The 22,248-nt window shown below is 40.1% G+C and overlaps 2 long non-coding RNA genes across 2 annotated transcripts in view; one reads left to right on the top strand and one right to left on the bottom strand.

Annotated features, from left to right (window-relative positions):
• LOC146762752 (uncharacterized) overlaps positions 1-21,472 on the bottom strand; it is a 62,509-nt gene extending 41,037 nt beyond the window's left edge. The window contains exon 1 of the long non-coding RNA XR_014948324.1: positions 19,809-21,472. This is a non-coding gene — a long non-coding RNA (uncharacterized LOC146762752). The remainder of the gene's footprint in view (positions 1-19,808) is intronic.
• LOC146762753 (uncharacterized) lies at positions 10,677-19,650 on the top strand. Its single transcript, XR_014948312.1, has 4 exons — positions 10,677-13,544; positions 17,904-18,214; positions 18,784-18,872; positions 19,429-19,650. It is a non-coding gene; the product is annotated as an uncharacterized LOC146762753 (long non-coding RNA).
• Positions 21,473-22,248: the final 776 nt, after the last annotated feature.

Below are 22,248 nucleotides of genomic sequence, written 5' to 3'. Positions count from 1 at the left end.
AAGTCAGCAGCGCCAAGTTCTGCTGGATATATAATGGCAGAGAACTCATAGCGAAGGTGGCAGAAAGGACAATGCTGCTTGCAGTTGCACCTACTAGTAGTTATTTTTGATGGTTAAGAACAGATAGCAGGTCCCAATACAGAGGTTACTAAATAGTCACAAATTGGTCTGAATTGTCAATAATGATGTAAATATCTGCAAAGTACTTATTGTGTCCTGATGTAGTAGACTGGCAAAGGTACCTACTTACCAGCTAGCTGGAAAGTCTCTCCAATCCTGATTATAATCAGATGTACAGCCCTCCACAATTTGTTCTGGATTAGGCAATAACTTGCATTAAGTCCTCAAGGGAGAAAGATACCACCACATAGGACTAAAAGACATCCATTTCTATCCCTCCCATATCTGGCTCTTCAGTCTTGCAATTCTCACAGCAGATGATGGCCTCCTGAAACTTTGCCAGGCAAGGAAATAAAGAAAATAACTTTTTCTTTTTCATCACTTATTTAAATATCTCTTTCCTTAGTCTTACATCAGGAGAACTGGTGTTCTTTGGTATAATGAAAATATAAAAGTGTGTGATTTTATAAATGAGATTTTTCACTTCAGTTGATAAGACATAGTGTCCTTCTGCACATTATAGTATGCATCTGTTGTACACTCAGGGTGACAAAACAGAATCTCTCCCAAATTAAATGAGAAAATTGACCACCTTGAAAAAATTTTGTGTTTTATTTTCCCTTAAATATTGGTTTCAAATGTTTCTGCACATATATTACCCAATTAACTAACAATTACCCAACAGAACCAGACATTTTTGATAAATAATATTTATGCTGTGCAGACTGAAATTTTTCTTTTTCTTTACAAATGATAAAAATAAAAACAGCCTTACCTCACCTGTAAGAAGTAATTAGTATACCCTTTATTTGTAGATATTCTTTGTTTCACTACACTCCTGCATCAAAAAAGAACAAAATCAATTTTGTGATGTAATTGCATTTAGAGGGAGAAAGAGAACAAAAGAGTCAGATTACTAATATGCAGGAAATATAGGTATGTGCATTCCCTCTTACCATAAATACTGTCATTTTATTTATTGGAATTAATCAATGCATAGGAAGCCTACCAAGAATCACTAAAGCACTATGCAGCAAAGACAAACCAGAAACAGAAGGAAAGTTTTAAAAAATCAAATATCAGATGAAACACTTTGTTAAACAGCACAGAAATAACCATCCTACTCAGAAAGAAATCAATTTCCAGTTATTCAGAAGAGAAGGAAAAAAATAAGGGAGTGACAGACAAAATCTAGAGGACAATGCAATAAGCAAGCAGAGGTCCCTTCAGACAAAAAACAGTGAAGATAAATGTAAGCACAGGCACACACCTGTTATTCTTTAACTCTTAGAAGTCCTCAAAAGGGAGAATTCTGAAAAAAATTGAGTTAGTGGAGGTGACAATAATGGCTTTTCTGCAAGTGTTCCTCTTTTCTCCAAATAAGTGATTTTAAAGAGTATCTAGAAGTAATGACTTGCTGATACATGTTGTTTGCTGTCAGAATCGTATCAAAACCTCTGTGTCCTGGAAACTTCTTTTTTATTAAAAATACCCTTTTAAACTATAGTTGTTTATACTTCCTTCCTGATACAAACCAATTTTGAAGCATAAGAATGGTTTTGATTTTTTTCAGTCTTTTGGGAGTGTCTGTAGAGCATCAGAAGCACTGACTAGTCTATAGTATCTAAAGCCTGAAAGATCTAGTAAGCAAAGCATCAGAATGAAGAGAGATTCCATGCTAACGTAAGGTCTTTTCATAGACTTTACTACTGTTTAGATTTAGAGGAAAATCTCAAACACTGTCATTTTTAAAAAGGTGCTTAGTCTAATAAGCAGATTGTATGTATCTAATATGCACATAGGTTGCTCCAAAAGTAATGCTACTTATTTATTTCAGTGGAAACTACAACAGGTACAAAGAGTACAATAGCAGTAGTTAATAGAGCAAATTCTCAGCTACAAGACGCTATTTTTCAGTATAGCCACTACCATTAATTATGGGGCTCCCAGGAGAGTCTGATTTGTGAGATCACTTGGAATTGTCTCTTATTCAGTAGGACTTTGCTGACTGTGATGCTGCCATGACACCCAACTGCTACACAGTCATCTAGTGATTAAAGCATGTAACCGCACTATACAATAATCTTGGTCTTAAAGTATTTGCTCAAGTGTGAATCAGCCAAACTCTGGGTTAATCTCATCCTGCTCTGTCACCCTGACATGATCATCTTTTCTGTAAATGTACCTCCAGTGCATGTGTTCTCACTTTTCCTTCTGAACTGAATCTGAAGGGTACAATTAGGACATGTACTAGTGAACAAATAACCTCAGAGAGGAAAGACTGTGTAATATCTGGAATATCTTCTTCTTCATTAAGAGCTAAAAAAGAGTTTGTGACCAAGTGAAGATCTGGTATTTAAGTACCTCAGATAAAGTAATTCAGATATGCATTTTACCCTTGTAATTTCTTAGTGACTGCCATTGATGTCACAGTAATCAGCATGCAGTCTCTCACAAATCCCTGAAAAGGTGAATAATTTTCTTCCTTTGACCACTTTCCATGACAAAACAGGTCATCCTTGGTCATACAAGCGGAAATGGCTTCAAGCTTAAAGAAGGTGGATTTAGGTTTGACATAAGGAGAAAACCCTTTAGAATAAAAGTGATGAGGCACTGGAACTGTCTAGTGTTGTGGTTGGTGTGCCATCCCTGGAGACTTTCAAGGAGAGGCTGGATAAGGCCTTGAGTAACCTGATGGTGTCCCTGTTCAATACAGGGGAACTGGACTAGATGATCTTCAGAGATCCATTCCAATTCTAAGGATTCTATGATTCTATCCTACCTTGCCTGCTGACAACCAAATGATGTTACTGAACATCTGTCCTAGTGATACTGAAGAAGATTGGTAGCTCTTCTTTCTACACTTCTGTTATTACAGTGTTACACCTTTCATATCTGGAAAGAATATCTCCAATACACTAATGACCAGAGACTGAAACTGAATTTCAGGAATTCCACTACAAATGTCCATCCTGATCTTTCCTCCCTGTGCACAACAGTGTAATATGTCTTAGAAGTTCTGGAATGGCACAGAAAGGCATGCTGGACTGCTAGTCTCTCTCTAAAGGTTGTTGCATGTCAATTGCCTTATGATTTTTCAATATTGTCATATTACTCAGTTGGTATTTATCTGGTTCTGATGGCTTTTGTTGCACCTGCACACATTGGATTTTTTTCCCTACATTTAAGCTGTGTTTTATAAAAGCCTTTTTAATTGCTAAATGCCTTTTCTCCCCATTTTGCTGTTTTCTTATTTTTGGTAAAATGTATGTAGATTTTCAACATGTTAATGATAATGGTTTGTCTGTGCTCTGATAGTTTCCCTTAATATTTATTTAATTTATTGAATCATGAGAAGAGATTTATAGGCACAAGAACATGAGGACATTCAACTGCATCAAACGACAGGAACACCTAGCCCAGCATCTCATCTGTTGGCCAGTGCTATCAAGAGAGAGCTCAGAAATAAAACACAGAGCAAAACCATGGGACATAGTAAAGTTTTTAAGGGATAATCTGTATACAGTAGTAACCTTTGAATCCTGAACTTCTTGAGTAAGAAGGGTTATTTTGAGTGCTTTAAAGCTCTATATGCATTTTTCTTCCATACATTTGCTTTGGCCACATATATGAGAACCACCTGGCATTCATGAATTACTTCAGAGGTGTTACTTTAAAATGAATGGCGGCACGTCATAGCATGAGGACCAGGCTTTGCACTGCTGGATAGGAAACCTATTTTCACTTGGTAAGACGAGGAAGTCTTAGGGAAAAAATGAGAATGAAGGCAATAGTAAAATAGTTACAAATACAATTATTTCAGGATCTTCCCTTTGTGTTCCAACAATCTTCTTACTTTTAATTAAAATGTGACCTCACAGCAACCCAGAGAACTTCCCAGTTTATGACTTAATTAGAACATGAATATGAGATGCCCAGGCAGTAGTGGAACATGAGAAAAAATGTGCCGGCTGCACCTTCAGAGCAAGTCACCTGCCTTGGTCTGCTGCCATGCTTCTAAACCACAACAAGGAAGCAGCTTGTTTGCTGGTTCTTCATTTTTTTACTATTTCCCTCTATTATTAACAAGGCTAAACTTGGAATTGTTTGAAATTTCTTCTATATTTTTGATTTTTGGAAATGCAGGTAGAGCAGAAAGCTGCTGGAGCTAAAAAGATCGTTTGTTAGCAACAGCAGAGTGTGGAGGCTGGAATGGATGTAGTTGGACAGAGGGAAAATAGTAAAGGAAAGAAGAGAGAAGAGAAAGAGGGAAGGAATCAAAGAGAAAAGGAGATGCTAAGTGAATAACTGTAGGAAAGAGAGAAAGTTGAAGAAAGGAAGCAAGGATGGGAAGAAGAAAAGACAAAAATTAACAAGAGGATAGTTCATGTCTACTTTATCTTCATTGACATATATAGTCCCCTCCTTTTTCTCAACCACTTCTTTCAGCTTTCAGCAAGAAAAATAATGATAATTACTCATTTTTCTAGATGAAAAAAAAGTACCTCTAGTTCATACTATGGCATAGATATTATTTGTGTAGTTTATTCTTTTAAATTATTTTTCGATGCGTTCCATAAATGTGTAAATATTTGTTTTGCTTTTCTTTCTCTCACTGCATAATCTCAAATGTTTTAGGTATCCAGAAGGTCTTTTCTTGAGCAGACAAGGGTACTGTATGTCCAGAGTCTGCAAGTTCATGGATTTAACATATATGCTCAGATTCATCCCATATGGCATTCCCCTGAAACTCCCTAGGTAATCCACTGCTGAATCAGAGCCATATGTATCAATGAGAAATTCAAATGATTCACAACAATGTACATCATTTTATACTTGTCACCATAAAAACAAGACTGTTAAAAAAATAGAGAAAAAGAAAAAAAAATCCCTAACTTGGCATCGAGAAGGCAGGTGACCCCAGATATATTCATTAGAATATGTATTCTAATATTTCTTATTTAAGACTACATGGTAAAAGTGGGGTATGAAAGATATCCTTGTTGCATAGTCCTGCCTCTTAAATCCATGGTAAAATTCATCCTGATTTCAACAGGAAATATGAAGGAAATACAGAATGTCTTTGAGAGTTTAACTTGAAAGGACAAATCTGAAAAGGATTTTAGTGAAATGTCACTGCATCTCTCCGAAAGGCATACTTTTACAGTAGAATCTGCAGTCCTGAGTGAGATGTCTGTTTCTATGTAAAACGTATAGGAGAGATGGAATCCACAAAGACACGTTTTGCAAAGAAGCACTTCAGGAAATATTGAGAGTGAGGATATACTTCTAAGCTTTCACTTCACTTTACAACTTATTTTGGATTGTAGGAGATGCCTTCTTCCACATGGAATTCACAGGTCTAAAATCTTGAGTTACAACATTTTAGTTCCTAATAAAAGGGCTTTCCTTTTCTAGCTTTTGGATAACAAAGAACCTGAGTTTTCTTTGTCACATGGCACTAGAATCTCCCACCTCTGGGAGGGGTGCTCTACTCTCCCCAGCTAGAGCTTTCCTGGATAATTAAGTAATCACTGGGAGAGTCAGTATGTGAGAAGTGCTTGATAGGTACTCCCCCATACTGAGGAAGAACCTGGGTTCCAGTTCATGAACCAGTGTATGTGTTTAATACTAAGTAATCACTACAGCAGTGACTGGAATCCAGATCTCCCTTTTTCCCAGGTGACTGCCTTAAGTACCAGACTCTTTCTGTCTTCTGAAAAGCTTGTTCTTTCACTGACTTAATGAATATTTAATCACTCCCTCTGAAGTGGAACATCACGTCTTGCAAGGAGAGACAGTGAGCAGCCAACCCCAGAAAATCTACTAGCCTGATGCTTGGAATATTCTTGTGAAAGATGCAGTTTCAAATCCCCAACAAAATAGAATTAATTGAATCAAAACTTTCTACCTTAAGTGAAAAAAGTTCACAGACTTAATATATCTTCTCTACTTTTATGCAACAAACCCTGAAGGACTTGGCACCCCTCATCCATCTACAGGGCCACATAACGTTGTGAAGTATATCAGGAGTTAAATAGGCTCATATAATATCACATATACAATAGAATATTGGATAGAATAACTTAAAACTCAAAAATTGTATAGGCATGTGCTCAACATCTAGCAGATGTTGATTTAGGCAATTAACAGACTGTCCAGAAGCAGCTTTTAGACTCTTGGATAATTTTAATAAGGATACACTGGTTTCTTGGGCACAGACTCAAATGTGTATATCATTTCCTAATTCCTTTTTAGAAGTCGGGAAAATTAAGAACATTAATTAGGCTCACTGAATGCCTAAATTGGGTACTTAGACTTCCAAATTGATTAGTGGAGTGAGCTAGGTACTAAAGAGCAGTCCAGAGAGTTTACCTGCTGGGAGCAGACTCACTTAAAGATAGCTGTTATGAAACATTAGCCACAGAATATAGCTGTGTCACTGCCTCTGTCTGAATTTTAGACATTGACATTAGGAGTTTAACCCTGTACACAGGCATTTAAAGCTCTATGCAGTATTGCAGGGCAGCCCTCCAGATGCCCTCTAGCTGCCACTTTAGAGGAACAGAGGTTTCACACAAATCCTGTGTCTTGTCCACCAGCTCCACAGACAGATAAACCTAGAAGCTTCTGACTCAAACTTCAAGTCAGATTCAACACCAAGCTGGAGAAATGCAAATATAGGTGTCTGTATATAGTTATCTACCAGTAAATTAGTTGTCTAAGTGAATGGAGATCATGGGTATGATCTTTTCGTGAAACATTAGCACTTCTTTGGATCTCTGTTACATACCCAAAGAGCTTGTATCTCGAGTACTAAACTATCTGAGACAGCACTTGGAGCTCCAAAGAGGAGCCAATGTAGCCAGCAGGTCTAGAGAGCTGAATGACAGTAAACCTCATATAGCTGGAAATAATCTGAAAAAGCAGACTTCATGGGACAGTGAAGATTGCAGTTACAGTGGAATGACATTGCACAACTCAAGATCAGAGCAATTAGAGGAAAGGCAGGCCTGAGAAGCTGTTATTCATTGCTGGCCTAAGGAACCAAATGTTCTCTGCTGGAAAGAAGAAAACCAAGAACAAGAATAGGTCAATATTTTTCTGAAGAAGAGCATCTATATTAATTTAGGCATATCTTGAGTAAAATTCATAAAAAATACCAAGAGAATAGGTCAGACTCTAAGGAATTACCAAAGAGCAACCCACTTATACTAGCATTTCTTTGCTCCCAGTGACCAATAATTAATGACTGTCATATCTTCATCTGTCTCTAGCAGGAAACAATGCAAGAACTTCAGTACTCACTGATCTGATGATGCCATAGACAGGATATTCTTTGGTATGTAGGAGATAAGGTTAAATATGTCTCAACCTGAACACCAGTCTTAAACAAGTAACATGACTGACTTTCTTTACAGATTTCCTTTATAGTCAACTAGATGTTAGGGGAAAATATTTCACTACAGGTTGTGAGATGCCGGAACAGTGTATCCAATGAAGTTGTGAATGCTCCATCCCTGGACGAGTTCAAGACCAGGTTGAACGGGGCCCTGAGCAGCCTGACCTAGTGCCTGATTTAGTGGCTAGCAGCCCTGCCTATGGATGGGGGGTTGGAATGAAACGATTTTTAAGATCCCTTAAAACCCTAGCCAGTCTATGATTCCATGACAGATAAAAATACTCTTTGGGTGTACAAGTCACATCTTTGTAAAATCAATGTCTAGAACAGGTCAGCTAGGGACTCCTTTTTCTAAATATAAAATCTAGTGAATTCCAGATAACACAGGATATCAGGCCTGAGCTTAACTGTAAGCTGAAAAGTCAAGTTACATAGAATTTATTTTGTATGTGCCAGTGTAATGCATCATGCAGGTACAGTGGTTATCTTACAGCCTCTCCACTTGGCAGTTGGCAATTTTGTCAGAAATGTCATCAAGCTCTCCTCCTATGTTTCCTAATGTCTCCAATCTCTCCAATGTCTCCTAATCCACCAAACAACAACAACAAAAAATAAATAAACTATCACTGCTGTGTCCAAGACTTCTGCATCACCACTTATGAAACATATTTGAAGATCTGGAATGGCAACATTTTTATTAGTACCACCTGGAGTGAGTATCACCTAAGGAGGGAGTATTGCTATGAAATGTAAAGCCATATGTAATTCATCACAAGCTGTTTGATATTTTAACATCTAAAATCTAGTACTTCAGTCATTTTGAAATACAAGCATCTTAGAAAGCTCTTTTAAAAGGGAAACAAAATCATCTGTATACTCATTAAGTATTAATACTGAAATGTAAACCATATAAATGCATAGTTTTACCTTAAGCCAACAATGTTGTACCTTTTTCATTTTTGTGTTAAATATACAACATTATTATGGATAAACAACTACTATAAATATTTTAACAAAAACTGGTTATAATATAACATTTTAGGCATATTATTTTTTCATAGTTTTAGAACAGGTGCAGAAATAAAAATGTTTGTTATACATAAAAGTAATACATTAAGAAACCAGCATTAAGTAGATCAAAGTTAAGGCTTACATTGTAGGGATATTTCTTTCTTATTCAGTAAGAATGTTTGTTACATTATGTGGTCAAAGTAAGAAAAAAAATTATCCCTCATTACTCTTTTCCCTTTTTTTAAGAGTACAGTGTTTATAAATTGCAATGAATAATAACATTCTTGTATTTAGATCTTAACTCCTTTTTCAAGCATTTGTTTCTGAAGATACTGTCGCTGTCAAAATTCTTCATATCCTTTCTACACACAGACTAAACATTCCTAATAAATAGTACAATTGAACCAACAGTCATAATTCTTCTGTGCAACAATCTGTTGCAGGTAAATGTCCACCTTGATCTTCTCCTCTCCACAATCTGAATGTTGCTTGAGAGTCTGAAATATTAGATAAACTTTGCAGTTTCCACTGCAGCTACATAACTAGAAATTTCCAAAAGAGGAAGAAAATACTGAATTTAAATATTTCCCACTGAAGCTCTACTGATATAGTAGCTCACCCAAATGAACCAGTTTAAGCTCCTTTAATACTTCTAGCTCTTGAAACTATATAAATGCACATTTATGTGTCTATGTGTGGACTATGCTATGTGTTGTAAATTATCCTTCTTCGTACATTTTTTTTTGTCAGATGACTAAAGAAACCATGTGAAAGTTTAACAAGGAGATCAGGATATTTTTCTATTAACTAACTGTGGAAGGAAAGATTATGCAGTGACTAGAAGTCTACTGTAAATATTGTTAGCAGAAGTCACAGAAAAACCTTTCAAATGATAAGAAATGGTGATAGAAAGAGTAATACAATGAATCTGTATTGATACAACAATCATTAACCCCACACCCTCAGTTTCATTTGCATTGAAGAAGCAGCTGACCGCAGTTTTGTGGTGCTATTTGGCTTTGCCCTACTGAAACTGTTTGACGGGATGGCAGGTTTATAACTATGAGTATATATGTGCACATGCGTGCATGAGTGTGTTTAAGCAAGTATTTTGGGAAATACACTGAATATTTTAAGTTCCTTATGTTAGAAAACGATGTACGTGCCATTTAAATATTTTAACTATATGCTATAAAACACCACTCATATTTATTCTATTATGTGAATACAGATTATGTCAATTAAGCAACTAAGGACTATTACTTTATGCAGTCCTATCACAATGTCACAAACTCCCAGGGAAAGAGTTAAAACACTCAGAATCTGGTGAAAACTGTTATCTCTACAGATCCCTGTGAACTGTTACGTACACTTTTGGTCTCATGCAGAGGCTGTTGTCCCTCCTGCCTGCTATATACTCCGTGGCTTGCCCTATCCTTTATAGATGAGTTAGACAGAGCTCACTGGAGTGTTCAACACTGTTAGTCACTTAAACAAGCAACTATTCACATCATTTTTTCCATGACAATGATCTGAAATCCTATACTGGGTAGGAAATTTTAACTAGAAATTTGGGAAAGGCTGTTTAATACAGAAATAAGAAGGGAATAACCAACCTTGAATCATTAGGGTATTTAAGAAAAAAATAAACAGAAAACAAGCAAGTGAAAAATAGGGGATGAAATTAAACAGTAATGATGATTTATAGCAAGATATTCTGAGACATGACAGAAGTCTCAATACACCAAAAGGAAAATCTTGTTTGCTCAAATTATTTGTTTCTTCAGTCTAATGAATGTAATTCTAATATACAAGTGATAACACTGGCATTTCTTTGAAATGTTGATTCAGTTTAATTATGAAAATCACCAAGGTATTTTCTGGCTGCTGCATCACTCCCTGTACTAAGATTAATCACATCAACATCATTCATTTAATCTTCAAAGAGGAAGCAGTTGTCCACAAAAGCCTTCAAATAGCTTCATTAGTGCAATTTTTCAGACTCAAACACTTAGCTGGCAGCATATGATTGAGAGTAAGGAAGGTCATTATATTCATCTGTTTCCTAATCCCATTTTTTTTTAATGTTTCTACATTTTTTTAAATTTTTTTTTTTTTTTTTTTTTTTTGTGGAAATGTATAAGCTCTGTGTTCTTGCCCTTTGTTTTGAACAACCAAACTATGCGCAGTTCACAAACAAGGCAGAACAGTTGGTGGCTATCATTCTTTAGTCAGTTTTCAGAGGATGAATTTGAACCAGAATATGCTCCTCTCCTGAGCCCAGCCAGTGATGATTTAACATACAGCTTGTTTTTGTCACCAATCACTAACACAAAAGATCTTAAGAGGTGTTTACTTAAACATGCAAACAGGGTTAAAAAGGTGAGACACCAAGCAATGTGCCTGGTGTTTTCTGTGCCAGACTGAGACTTATTAACAGTGTTTTAGAGAATAAAAATAAACCCAACCTCTCTCTATTATTAATATTTAATTGCATGTTAAGAGTATCATCCTCTTCAGTCTCCTATGGATGCTGAAAAGACCTTCCTGGTTACTGCTTCATATTACTTAAAAACTTCCCTGACACAACTCTGGGCATTTTCAAAAAATCATGATGCCCAGTGTCCAATTAGCTGCTGTTGTGGCACAGCCTTTGAGTAGTTTTAATTTGAAGAAACATAGCAATGCAATCCACCCCACCATTCAGGGCACAGAAGCTCACCACCAAGATCGCAGCGACAGCATGGTCAGGCATGATTATACCATCTGCATAGCACTAAAACAAGCACTGGTCAAAACATACTTAGTTCTATCATTAAGAACCCAAACTGTCAGTTCAGTTTTGAAGCTATGAAAACCGAAGACTTTATTAAAGTTTCTGCTAGAACATTCGCCTGCAGCTGTCAGTGCTGCACATAAATCAGTCAGAAGAGGGGAAGCCTTGAGATGTGAGACAGTGAATGCAAATTTAGTAAATAAACTATTTAAAGGAATTATTTTTTTTCAGTTTTAGGTGAAGCAAAATATCAATTCTATATTCCCAAAATCACTTAGGCAAAAAATCTTTTAAATGGATCTCAACACTATAGTGGATTTCCAAAGATTATAAACAAGCAAATTATTTGGAAGCTTCCCATAAGTTTGGAAAGATGCACTTGAACCACAACTGCAATTCTTTTATTAATTGCTGGATTCAGTTGGCAAAGAAGTGTAGGAGAGCTCCATAAATACAAGGCTGTATGCTTCAGTTGTCATTACCTTTCCTTCAACTACTAACATTCCTCTCCCTGACATATAAACAGCTCTCCTTCCTACCTTCAGAATGCTAAAATCGAATGCTATATGAAAGAACAACATAAAGTACTTTGTATCATCCTCAATCCAACCACTAAAACTAGAAATCCTATGATAATGAGAGGTCTCCTGAACAAGTAAGGAATTTATTTGTGCTTGTACAGAAAATAATAATAATAATAATAATATTCTCAAAAGTTGTCATGTTAGCATGACTACTACTACACCCCATTTGTGTCTTTCTCTAGGAAAAGCTTCTCCAACTCCTGTGTGGGCTGAAAAGCTTATGTTTTAAGGTTTTCTACAGGTACAACATTCAACTTATAGGGGAGAAAAAGAAACCATGAGTGTCAGAGACTCCAAATGCATGTATTTCTATGCCAATCTATCTTCTGTAGAGGGTTGTTTCTTAAGAAAAACAGCAAGCTGGAAGTTGGGATCCCTGAAACTTTTCAGATCTTCCCCTGTGTTGCTTTCAGATCTTATCACTGGATCTTGGCAGTATGAGGCTACATCATTTCAAGCTGTGAGCAACAGAGGGAATGACCAGGCTGATCTTGCAATTTGTCCCACTTCACTAGAATAACTAGAAATTGTTACTCAAAGTAAGCTTATTTCTGTTGCTATCTTCCTTCTGCCGGACACGAGGAAATACTGATTATTCTACTCTGCACTTTTAAATAAGTGTTTAAAAAAAACCAACAAGCCAGAACAGCTCTGTTTGCCTGGGACTGATCCATCCACCAAAGCATCTAACAAAATCAGTACATTTCTAGTTATTTAGCCTTAAAATGCTATACTCTGGTTGACATTTTTGGCTATTTTTTATCCAGGTGAAGCTATCCTATGGAACCCAAGGCTTCTGCGTCTCCATCAGGCTATAAAAGAAGGAAAGCTCTTCAGCCAGGTCTTTCTGTGACAAATGTGGGCATTACATGCTACTCTCCTCAAATCTCTGTTTTCCTAATTACACACTTGTTCTCTGAAAATTCTGAATTACACAATGGGTGTAACCAAGATATATGCTGAAAATTCCCCTTCAGTTATTGGGTAAAGAGATGAAAATAAAGATAATCACAAGGAAAGTATTTTCAATTAATCTGCCTCGCGCCATCTATTTACAATGTAAACATTTATTTTGCTCGCTTTCAGTGTTAAATGAACTTTTGCTATTAAACCAGAAACAGACCACTGAATGAGTGACAATGTGCAGTGAGAATGAGGGATTGTTAAAGGCCTAGTGTCTTAAGTGTCTAAAAATTAAGCTAACTGCTCTAGGCGAATAATCTGTAAAGATGACTATGAATACAATATGTTTATATCACCACTAAAAACTAATCGGAATTCACCTCCCCAGGAGTCACACTCTGCCTTTGTGTGCATGTGTGTGTTAACAATACACAAATTTTCAATCAAAACTAGTACCAAGTGAAAAACCTTCTTCACAGAGCATGAAGAAGTAGAGATTCACCTTTCTGACCACCTTCTTGCCTGTCTTCTATATATCCTCATAAAATATTTACTCTACTGCTGAATGACCACTCTGATTATCCTTAGACTCTTTTTCCGTTTCCCTGATGATGTCATGGAAATGTTAAAGCCATTATGCTAAGCTAGGACCTCCGTCTCCCATGATCTCTTGGCACTGCATTCTGAGGACAGAGCGATACTTCTACATAAAAGTTACTCTTCCTTCGGGTCATCAATAGGCAGACTGGTAAGGCATCAGCATTTCCACCTACGCCAATAAAATTTAAGCCAGGTCATGTGAAAAATAAAAGCACAATTACGTTTTGTGTATACAACAAAGAGACCAAAATGGTTACTGGAAGGTACCGTGGTTTTCTATGGGAAAATAGGTGTGACTTGATGGTTCCACCCCATAGGTAATACACGACATTCCTTTTCATTAAGCGATTAGGGAAGTGATTAGAGACTAGCACCCTGCTCTAATTATCTTTAATGCAGTGTTTCAAATTGATCATGCATAATGCAATTAGAAATCATAATTAAATTAATTTATATTGATTTAAGCCTGTATAAGTTGTTAATAACGATAGGCCATTACATTAATTCCTACGAGCCAACATTAATGTTTTCGATGCTCTGTAACACCCTCGCTTCCCCCCACCCCCCGCCCGGCGCTTCACCGCGGGGTTCCACGGGAGCGGGCCCGGCCCCAAGGCTACGGCTGCCCGCCCTGCAGCGCCCGCTCTCCTTTCCTCGGAGACGCCCAGGGGGAAGCTCAGGGCTTCAGAGAAGCCGGGGAAGAGACGTGGGGTGTTTGTTAACCAAGATAAACCCCCCAAAAAGCGGCTCCAGGAGGCCGGCAACGCGGAGGAGGGGCCCGGCCCCTGCGCTCCTCTGGAGCTTGTCCCGTCGCTGCCCGACACCTCTCGGCGGTCCGGGGCCCAAAAGGTTTTTTTTTGTTCGAAGAGAAAGATCTCCTCTATGACAAAAACTCTCAACGCTGGGGGTGATCAAATGATTTCGGAAAACAATTTACCCTTCGATAATATTTCTTTTAAAATGAATGCAGGATAGGATTGGAGAGGCATGAATTCTATTATATGTACAATTTAATCACGGGGTATTTAAAATAGACATTTCCATCTAAAATCCAATCAGAAATCAACACGGCACCTCGAGGCATTAAGATGATCATCTCCATTTTGCATTTGTAAACTGGTAGGAATAAATGTGGCTTCTGGATACCAAGAGGTCAAGTACGGCTGCTCAAATATTTTTCTTACAAAATGACGGATTTATTAGACAAATAAGTAGCCCGGCTGATGCAAAACCCCCAGTGATTGAATTTTGACGTTGAGTCAACAACAACTCGAACTACATCAGTGCTCCGAGATTTAGTTAGGATGGCAGAGATTACTGAACAAATAGGAGGCAGAAATGAATACAGATTTCCTAGGATCTGCCCCTGGCACCCTCTTCTTGACATTCCCCTCCATATGCCATCCCTATTCACACTGTATTCTAATTAAAGGACCGGGCTACCTCTTCTGATTTTACAAGAACTTTTAAATAATTAGTCTGGTGCGTGTTAAAAGGGAAGGCTTCAGACATGAGGGGATTTCGGTCCCTTTAGGATGTCTCCCCGGCATGGCAGTCACTGCAGTCCCTTCCGTGAGGACGGGTGGAAAACGCCTCTGATGAGGCTGCAGACGGAGATGAACTCTGCTCTCACCGCCGTATGCAAACACGGGCATCCTCGGCTCTTTTCCAGCCCATTCAAAGAGGGTACTTGGCTGTTTTTTGTTTTGTCTGGGTTTTTTTTCTATTTTTTTTTTCTTTTCTTTTCTTTTGGGATTTTAGAGGGATTTTTCACTCCGTTCCCAGTGGAAGGGTTCAAGGAGTGCAGAAAATCGCTCCGCAGATCCCAGCGGATCTCTCCCAGCCCTGCACAACAAAGGCAGCGGAGTTGGTAGGGTGAATCTGTCCTCTCGCTCCCACCCTCCCACTCACACACAAGTGTGTGCCCCTAACAGGTTAGGGATGAGCGATGCTGGCCGGCAGGGAGCTAGGCATGGGCTGGAAAGCTTACGTGAGCTGTGGGAAAGCGATGTTATTCTTGCTTCATTTCTTCAGCGCTTTGGAGCGTTACTTTTACTTGCTAATCACGAAGGGGCGCTTAAATAATTGAGAATACGTTTAAGCATAAAGCAGTCAGTTTCTAATCTTTTCAGGGGAAAAGGGACTAATCTGCACCTGCTGTGAGAGCCTTTTTCTTTTTTTTTTTTCTTTTTTTTTCTTTCTTTTTTTCACCCTATTTATTCTGTATGTTACTTCCTGTGCAAGCTGGACCTGATGGCTCCATTTAAAGATCCTCGTGGTCTCCACATCCTCCCTTTCCCAGACCCTTTTACTGTCCCCCTCTTCTCCTCAGGTATAAACTTTTCCTGCACGGAGAAGAGGGAGAGGAGGAATCTTGTCAGACACCTTTTAGATTAAATTGTAATTATTTTATTGAAGAGAAGCTCTTCAGAATTTCCAGGCTCTTCAAATCTATTGTATCTCATATAAATTTGTAAAAAGAGAAACGCCTTGTCTGTCACAGCGTTCTGAATTGAAATTTAACAGGGGAGATCTCGGGAGCAGGATTTTAAGGTGCATTCTCTCCAGTGCAACACTGGGGAAGAAATTGTTTCAGAAGCCTTTCTCTTGTTACCTCTTCTCCCTGACGAGTTTTTACTCTGGGAAGATGCTTCTCGGAGTATTGCCAAAGTTATTTCCAGATTTATATTTCTGTAACCTACTTAGGATTAAAAAAAAAAAAAAAAAAAGCTGTCAAATTAAAGTGAGTCCTCCTATCTTGCCTGCTCCCAGCAAATAACTTGCAGCACCTAATAAATCCAGATGGAGTTCCTCATATAGCCCAGTGCAGAAATAATTATTGTCCTGGCTTGTTTCATGTCAGAGGCCTCTTCGGCTCATCTGTCATGAAACCAATTTCACTTTATTTACATCCATTTGCTAGTTTAATTACTGTGCTGATGAATAGCCTGAAGGAATTAAGTTACGAGTCTTTGGAAACCTAAAACGACAGATATATGGGTTACCTTTTAAATAGAGGAAGAAAATGATGGGTGATGTATGCACCAAAATTTAAAGGTAATAAGAGGCTTTCTCTCGCTTGGTGGAAATGCAGAATCAACTGTCAGCCTGAGCATTTCCCTCATGTCTTGATGCAAAGTATTGCCCAGAAATGTTTTTCTTGTTTTTTGTTGGTGGTGGTGGTAGCAGGGTTTTTTTTTCAGGTTAAATGTGATTTGCATTAAAGAAAACGTTCTGGAAGATGGTTTCAGGATTTAGATCTAAGCATGGATGCACTCATTATTTTTCCATCCGCTGAAGGGGGAGAAAAGGTCAGCAAATAAATCTGTCTTAAAGACTGACTTCAACACAAGCCATTCAATGCACAATACAGCCCAACTCGTAGGCTCACTGCATAGTACCCTCAACTGAGAAATTTTCTCAAACCTTTCCTCACCCGTATTTGTCTCTTTGTGATGCACCACACCAAAAAGTGATTTTAACCAGCTAGATGACACTGTTCTCTTTAGGCAAACCTACGAACAGAATAGTCTCCCAGGTCCCTGGCCAGGTCTTTTCCTTCCTCCCCCGAGGAGACAGTGCTGCGCTGTCCTGCAGCCGTCGTCCTGCCCTTCCCCTCCCCCGCCACACAACTTTTCCCGTGAGCTCTAGCACCTTTTTAAAACATAATATAGAATCTCAAAACTTTTTGCGGCTTGTTTCTGAGAGAGATCGGGCTGTTTGAGGATCTTCATTCATCGTGAAAGAAGAGTCAAACAACGCAGCAGTCTTAGAAATGCTTTTGGGGTGTTTTTTGCACAGGCTGTGTCCCGACCTGTCACCTGCAAGTCCGTGTGAGCACACCCTGCAGAGGAAGTCTCCTAAAACTCCCTATCTTCCAAGCAAGGGGCAGAAAGCATCCCCGGGAGCATGTGCAACTTCTCGGATGCTCTGAACATATCAGGGCATTTCTATTTTCCTGCACAGAAGAAGTTTGGGCGATTCTGTTTTGAGAGCTGCAACAAAGAGCCAGAAAAGCTCAGGCACAAGGGGGCTCTGATACGTCTCTCCCATAAGAACTGCTGTTGCCACTACTCCTGGTACTTTTGGGAGTACTTTTAGGAGTCTCACGGGTTTAGCCACCTCGAAGCAAGCCTCTAGAGAATAAATGATGTCCTGAAAGAGGCGATACTTATCAACAGCTTTCCTCTTGGAGGCAAAGGAGAGGCAGGGGTCCCCGTTGTCACAGAAGCTGAGTAGCACCTTCAAACTGATCACTCTGCCTGGGGAGAAGTAATACATATCCCCCTCCTCCCACAAATCTCGCCACCGGCTGGCCTAAGCTACACGGGGGTATAAAGGAGTGGATCAAACAAGAGTTACAGCTGCGTGTTCGAGGTGCTTTGAGTTTTACAGCTGCGAGAAATGAAAGGAGAAAGTATACGGCAAAACAGGGTGGGGTATTAAAAGCTCTCTTTCTCCCCCTCCCTTCTCTCTCCTTTTCTCTCTCTCCCCCTTTGATTAATAGATCCATGTGGCTAACGGCCTGACATATGGTGTGCGAAGCAGCTTGAGATGGCACCTTAGGCGTGCCCTGCGGCCATTACCATATTAGAGGCCCCCGCGCGCTCAGCCGGCGCTCAGCGCGCCGCAGCCCGACCCGGAGCTGTCCGTGGTGCTGAAGCGGGGCGGATCTGAGCTGTCGATGGTGCTGAAACGACTTGCCTGTAGCTGTCCGTGGTGCTGAAGCGGGGAGACCTTCAGCCTCGCCGCCCGAGCACGCCGTCTCCACTGTCCCTCCCCAAGAACTACACACTCGGAAGTCTTTTCCTGCTGGAGGTGTGGAACTAACTGCATCAAAATCATCTCTCGACCATAAAACAGAGATTCTCCCCTCCCCCACTATCTAGGAAACAAATAAATAAATACTCTACTACTGAAAACACAAAAATTGCTTTGTATGGTCACATTTGAAATACAGAACCAGACTGAAAAGCAGGGGGGGAAATAATTTTTTAAAAAAACCAATTAAAAAGCAGGGTTCTTCAAAAAGTTGAGAAGCACTTCTGCAGTAGAATGGCTTTAGCAGTACCTGGTAGAGGGGGAGGGAAGATGACCCCTACCTTATTTAGAGACAGGAATGATGGTGCACAATGCAGTGGATGAGAATGAGGCAAAACATAAGTTTTATTTAATTCTTTTGAAGGCTTTTGACAGAAACATAAATCACTCCCTGCACCTTGCCTTTTAGCCTCCCGTAGATAACTGCCCTCTCTCTTTTGAACTTTGTTCAGGCTGTTTTGTTGGGAAATAAATGTTAACACCAGATTAAACGTTTCAGGTAGCTGCATCTTCTGATTTCAGGAAAATAGTGTTAATAAGGAGCTTTGATGTTGTTTTACTTTCAGACTGTATGCCTTAAGGCAGAAAAAAAGCATAAAGGTAGCTGGAAAAGTAAATTGCCAGAAGCGAAGAGCACCCTCGCTTTCAAAATCCTGTAAGTATTCCACTCTCCCACATCAAACTGATCCTATGCAGAGCAGCAGTCACTAGGTAGAGGTTCCCCCGCTTTTGCAAACATTTCTCTTTTCAGTGCACACACAACAGTGTGTGCGCCCGTGTGTACGTGGGCACTCTAGTGCACATAGTTATTACTGAGCAGTTGTTAATGGAAGTGAAAAATATCGAGAAAAATACGAGAAAAATGCTCCTTTTTTTTTTTTTTTTTTTTTTTTTTTTCCTACCCCGTAATAAGAATACAGAACAGAATCCCGTGGGAAGGAGAATCTCGGGGATTTGCGGTAAGGAGTAAAACCGATGCAGTGTAAGCAGAGAGATATAGTCCAGAATAAAAGTTGTGCCCAGTACACATTTGGGGTCTTTCTAGTGTTTTGCCAGCAGCTCGCTGCTCTGCTTTCGGGAGCCCGGCACACCAGCACAGCAGCCTCCTAGCGCACAATCAATACATTTTGCATAACACGAGTCTCTCCCGCACGCTCACTCTGCCTTGTACTCTCTCTCTCTCTTTCTCTATTTTTGTTGGTCTCTCGTAGGTGGATGGGGGTTCTGCACGGGGCATTTCTGTAAGAAATTAGCGGTACCGAGACACAGGTTCGAAAGAGAGCCGTGCACGACGATAGTCACTGCTTCCTCGAGCAGAAATCTCTCTGAAGCCCAGCACAGCAGCCTCGAGCACGCAGTTCGCTTTCAGACAGACACAGCTTTCGCCTCCTCTCCCATCTCTCCTCTATTTTCCCCCTCTCCTCTCTCTCTGCTCCTCGCTTTAATAAAGTCACATAAGTGATTGAAATTAACATAAATCATTATTAGTTATTAGGATTTGCTCTAAATTACTCCGTGAATATAACACCAAACCCCATCTGCCACTCCTGCTCTAGCGGCAATAGATTGCAGATAAAATAAATGTCCTTACCCCATTAGAATGTTCCTGTCTCTGTAGCCAAAAGCCAAACAAAAGCAATAAATACCGAGCTTTTTTCTCTCCACTATTCAGCTGTGACTGTTTTCATCAGCTCTTCCTCTAGAAAAGCTCGATAGCTGCCTGAAAATATTGCATTTTATATCACCAAAGGGCGATTAATATTGCATTAACTGTATTTAACATTTTTTAAGCGCGAGTAATCTGAAATGAGTAAGTTTCTGTTACTAAATACAGGGGATGTCAGAGCTGGTGAAAACAGCTTAAAATATCTGTATAAACAGATTATTTGTTTCGTACTTTGTATTTTTATAATGTTATGGTATAGTGTGCTCTGTTTGAAGTAGAAGAAGCCATGCTAATGGTCTGTTTAAAGTATTCTGACACTGTCTGGAGACATCCAAGTCTCTGCCTTCATTAAATGTTTATTGTCAACACTTCAGTGAAAAAAAGTCTCGTGTAAGTGAATTTCCACTGCTGGATGCTGTCAACACTTTGTTTTATTCTGATCCGCGTGTACAAAAGTTTGTATACATTATGCTGAAGTGAAGAGAGGCAGAGATTTAGTGCGCTATAATTAGTTACCAAACAAACTTTTGTTAGTAATTCGCTTTGCATAATGACCATAATCAAGGACTAAGCTGTGTATATCGGCGCCTTGTCTTCTCCCGGCGCAGCCTGTACAAAGACGCGCTCATGTTGACATGCTGTCCTCTCGTCAAGGAACATCTATTTAAAATAAAAAAGGAGGAAAAAAAAAAAAAAGAAAAAGAAAAAGAAAATAAAAAGCCCACAGCTTTTACATATTTTAGCTCTGCCTTCCACTTTTAAGTTGCTTCCTTTCATCCGACCAAGGGATGCGCGCATGCCTCCATCCCTCCCCGGATCCAGCGCTCAGCGGCACGAAGCCCCTTCCCACCGCTGAACCCCGTTTTAGGGCGTTTTCTCTCCACGCGGAAGCGGATCTGTGAGAGCGGGAGAGTCGAGCAAATCTTCCGTTGGAGGGGACTATATGGGAACCGGCATGAATAGATGAGAAGTTATCATTTATCTGCAACACAGCAGCATCGGTTCTAGGGTCTAATTTTGATATAAAGCCTTTTCAGTACTTTGGTTCTTAGAGAGCTTAGTTTCTTATCAGATTTTTTAAGGCAATCCCCCCACCGCCGCCCCTGTTTTTATAAATAAGTGTTTCGGAACTTTCCCCCCAGAGTCAGAGATGCTCTGGAAGAGGAAACACCACGCAAGGGCCGGGTGGAAGTTCTGCCTTCAGGCAAACGGGAGAAAAGCCGTACTGGGGGCAGGGAGGGAGGTGAGCACCCCGCGGCAGCGCAAATGGAGGTGGAGAGGCAAAGGCGCAAAATGCGCGCTACTGCCCTCGGGTGCTGCCACCCCCCCCGTCCCCAGCCGGTGTTTCTCCTCCTGGCGATAGGCCCTCGGTGCAGAAGCCTCTTTCTGAGGCTGCTGCTTTTTTGGTTTCTTCAACTATATAGATGTTACATCCTATTTAAAATGAACTTTTGAGCCATGGGTTCAGTCCATCCATCCATCCATCGGTCCCCACATACACACATCCCTCTACCAGTCCATTCATCCCTCCATCCATCCCTCCATCCATCGGTCCACACATCCATCCATCTCTCTACCAATCCATTCATCCCTCCCTCCATCCATAGGTCCACACATCCATCCATCTCTCTACCAGTACATTGATCCCTCCATCCATCCATCCATCCCTCCATCCATCCATCCATCCATCCATCCATCCATCCATCCATCCATCCATCCATCCATCCATCCCTCCATCCACCCACCCACTCCCCCCACTCCTCCCACTCGTTGTGCCATGATGCCAAGAGCTCTGTTCACAGTTCTTTTATTTTGACCCCATCTCTGCTGACCTATATATGCACCCACCTCCAGTCCCACTTTCCTCTCAAACTGAGCCTCGTCCGGGTTCGGAAGAGGGGGTTGTAAAGAAGGGAAGTAAAGCTTTCCAAAAGCAGATAGGGAGGGGGAAGAAGGGGAAGGGAGGGGGGGTCGTGCAGCACGCCTCCCATCAAGCTGTCTTGACAACAATTACTAAAGTTTTTAATTAGCCTCTTGTTATAATTCATTTTATTAATTTTCCAAATCTCAGTGCATGAATTATTCAGGGCGGCTCCGTAATGGTGTTTGCGGCAGCACGGCCGCAGTGGGTGCGGGCGGTGCGGGGCCGGCAGTGCGGGGCTGGGTCGGACCCGGGTGTTCCATCAGCTCAGAAATAACGTCATTGCCGCTAATAATTGGGCTGCCTCGCAGGTGGGAGAGGGTTCCCATGCGGGTTGGAATTCTGCCGCCGATCTCTTAAAATCAATTAGGCTGCTCTCCTCTTTGGAGTCAGCAGGTAAATACAATAAGGCTTTAAAAAATAGCGTTGCCGAGCACCGAGGCA

This window comes from Coturnix japonica, chromosome 1, assembly GCF_054131305.1.
Source record: "Coturnix japonica strain WE chromosome 1, WE-NBRP24, whole genome shotgun sequence".
Lineage (NCBI taxonomy): Eukaryota > Metazoa > Chordata > Aves > Galliformes > Phasianidae > Coturnix > Coturnix japonica.
Note: the sequence above shows the minus strand (reverse complement) of the source record. Positions and strands in the feature narration are given on the sequence as shown.